A 3838-nucleotide genomic window follows, 5' to 3' on the forward strand; every position below is an offset into this window, starting at 1 on the left:
GTTTTAAAAAAGGGGACTCACTTTGAGTAAAATTTGGCTTATGAGCCTGAGATGATATGAGAAATGAGATCTTTAAAGCCAAGGCTGAAAAGAGTTGAAATTTGATTTCAAAGTGAAATGGCTTGAGAACAGTGATTTATGGCTTAAATGCCGATTTTATGAATTTGATGATGTTGAATGGTGGAAGTGCTATTTTGTTATGGGCTGGAATGGCTATGTATGGTTATGAATATTGGCTGGTTCTGGATTGAACCGTGAGCCGGAATGGCTGTGTACGATATTGATTTATGGCTGATTGCCGAATGAGTTATGGGCTGTATGGCTGACTATGAATTATGAATTTAAGCCGGATGACTGAGATGGATGTTGATCCATGGTTGGGACTGAATGAATATATGCTTGAGATACCTAGATAGTAGCAAGGGTTGTGGTTCGTCCCACTTGTTCCAGGTCAGAGACTGTGACACCTGGGTAGTAGCGGTAGTAGTGGTGATTCCACTCGCTCCAGGTTGAGCTTTTAAACACTTGCCTGGGAAGTAGCCGCAGTAGTGGTTATTCCACTGGCTCTGAGTTGAGCGGGTAGTAGCAATGGGGTTGTAGCTCAAACATACTTGCTCCGCGATGGGTGTTTCTGTCCATGGTTAGCTACCAGGACGTGTCGGGTTAGCTATATAACCGACAGATGATATCATCAGCCACTAGGGCAGGCATGCATCATATGCATTTATGTGACATTGTTTGGGTGTGCATATTGTATGTGGTTTGCCTTTGTGATTAACTGCTAATTGTTCTACTTGCTGTAACTGTTTGTTTGTGCTTGAACTTCCTATCTGTGTTTGCATCTGGGACTCTATTGGACTGTGGTGATTGGTTGATGGTTGGATTGTTTGGGCCTAGGGCCGTGGTTGGAATGAGATGAACCGATGGTTGATTTCGGTTTTGTGTTTCTGGTTTGGAATAAAATATGAAAGGCTATTTTGGTTCAGTATAGATAAACCCTTTTGAAAGGCTTTTGAGTTTTTGAGAATTGAACTGTTCCTCTTTCAGAAAAGATTTCCGATTCCTCTTTTATTGTAAATCATTGTTTTTGAAAAGAGGCATAAGACGGTTATTAATCACTGGTACGGGTTATCCTCACGTATCCTATTACAGTAATTCCCAAAAACCCTCTACTGAGAACCCTTTCGAGGATGATGTTCTCACCCCCCTACATTTTTCCCCTTTCAGGATATGGACGCAGAAGTCACGAGAAGTTTATTTAGTTGTTATTGAGATGCTCTGTATTGTTTTAGTTATGTTTTATTGTACCCTTGCCATTATCTTGATATATTTTGTAAGAGGGATAGGAATTATATTGGTTAATGCTTGTAAAGTTATTTATATATATTTATGTATATATATGGATGTACTCTTTATGAGTTGTTGTAAGTTGTATGATATTTATGGATGTACGTTATCGAACGAAAGTATTTTTGGGAGAGGTATTGCGGTTTAAAGTTTTTAAACAGGCTCATATTGTAGTATTAAATAGTATAAGCGTCGTCGTAATGTCCGAGCTATCAGAGTTGCGCAGCCGGAAGCGTGAGCTTTGGTAGTTAGGGTGTTACAGTAGCATCTTCAGACCTTTGGCTATGGCATGCGTTCTTTGGAGTTTCTGATTCAAATAACGATATCAACGTGTTAGATCGTTCTCCAGTGTTCGATGATATTCTAAATGACCGTGCTCCGGAGGTAAATTATACTATTAATGGTATCAATTATACTATGGGATACTATTTAGCAGACGGTATTTATCCTGAATGGGCCATATTTATCAAATCAATCTCAAAGCCACAAGGGGGAGAAACGCAAGTTATTTGCACAATACCAAGAAGGGCAAAGAAAAGATGTGGAGCGAGAATTTGGAGTGTTGCAAGCACGCTTTGTAATTATACGTGGTTCAGATCGCTTTTGGGAAAAGAAGAAACTTGCCAACATAATGAGAGCTTGTATTATATTGCATAATATGATTGTTGAGGATGAAAGATACACTTATGCAGGAAATTTTGCTCAAGGCTTAGAGTATGATGATGTCGAAAATGGCTTATCACAACCTTAGCTGGGAGAAGAAGATTTTGCACCATACCATCAATTTCTTCAAAGAAATGCCTAACTTCGAAATAGGCAGCAGCATAGACAATTGAAAGAGGACTTGATTGAATACATATGGCAATTTCACAATGATTGTCGTCAACTATAGAGTTTAATTATGTTTTTCTTTGTATTAAGTAATTTTACAAATTAGTGTAATCCCGAATTATATATTATGTATTATTGTTATATATGAATTTATTTAATATTAATATCTTTTAATAGTGAATTATTTTTAAATTTAAATATTTAAATTACATTGTTAAAAAATTGATTACATTAATTTCAAGTATTTTAATTAATTAATTAAGTGGGATCACAATAGAGATTAAAGTTAGTTCTTCTTAATGGAGAAGAGAGAGATACTGTGAATTCCTATTTATTATTTATGACGCAAAGTTATTTTTTATGATAAGTAAACCATAAACAATTGAGATGAGTTCCCTACTGGTCTTATAGGCGTCAAGTTTATAAGAATATAAGTCATCAAAATTCGTCATCAATAGCAAATAAGATGAAGTAAAAGAAGGGCGCAACACGTGCGTGGCGGTGCAGGCGTCTCAGACTGCAGTGTCGCCAATAGACAATTCAAAGGTAAGTCCAAAAAGCTTGAAATTTTGTTCGTTTTCTTTTGCAGTGGGACCCGCAACGAGTGTGATCTTATCCTAACGGGAGAGCTTCCCATTTCCAACATAATAAAAGCCTTAGTGGAGAAGGGTAAACTTTTTGGTGTATAAATAGTGGCATCGTTGGAAGAGAGAAAAATTGAAGAAACAAGGGAAGTGGGAAGAATGAGTGGGAAGGGCGGCTATAGTGATGAGAAAGTGTCGTCGGGTGCATCAGGGGAAGGTGCAGGTGCAGGTGCAGGGCAGCGTAAAATACATCCTCCCGGTTCATTCAGCAACTTTCCGGCATCCCGATCAAAAGTGAAGCATAGTATCATTAGAGATATGTTCAAGGGCTCTCATGGATCCTCCCACAACCACAAGAATTCTTGATAATAATGATTTTAATTCATGTTTGTTATGTATACATGTACCCACCCCCTTAATTTCCTCATAGAAACCCACCTAATTGTTTCACATACATGTCCATTGTCTAGCAGAAGGTGCCTTTTATTTTCTAAATCAGATATTACTTTCTATTTTCCTTTTTGTGGTTCTTTTATTTTCTCTTTATAAATAATAAAATGTGCCGTCGTGCTTGACCTTCCTACGCTGCAAATTTATGATACATATATACAGCTTACGTCCCCCAACGAATTTTATTTTCGTGACTATCCACCCTCCCAAAAACGAATTTGAGACTCTTATTTTTGTTTCTAGAAACGTTATTACGTATTAATTTTTAAATTTTTGTTTTATACCAATATTAGTTAATTTTTTTTTATACACTAAAACCGTTGATTTCCTAACATTCATTTTTGTTTTTATCCCTGAAGACTTGAAGAGTGTCATACTCATACTCAACAGTCAACAATACTAACATTTTTCTTTTATTTATGTTATACAAATACTTATATCTTAATCTTAGTAGAAAGTTATTGTTGGAGAAAAGTTATTATTATGACTAAATAAGTAAATATAGTCATTCTATGCTCACTTATTTTTATTAATAACTGAAAAATTACCTTTTAATATTGGTAAAGAAAAAATGCGGGTAAACAAATATTTTAGCATCTAAATTTTTAAAGTTATTTTTTTAATTA

General features: G+C 35.8%; 1 pseudogene; it reads left to right on the top strand.

Annotated features, from left to right (window-relative positions):
• LOC107620260 overlaps positions 1-3838 on the top strand; it is a 20081-nt pseudogene that overhangs the window by 13968 nt on the left and 2275 nt on the right.

This window comes from Arachis ipaensis, chromosome B10 (genome assembly GCF_000816755.2).
Source record: "Arachis ipaensis cultivar K30076 chromosome B10, Araip1.1, whole genome shotgun sequence".
NCBI classification, from domain to species: Eukaryota; Viridiplantae; Streptophyta; class Magnoliopsida; order Fabales; family Fabaceae; genus Arachis; species Arachis ipaensis.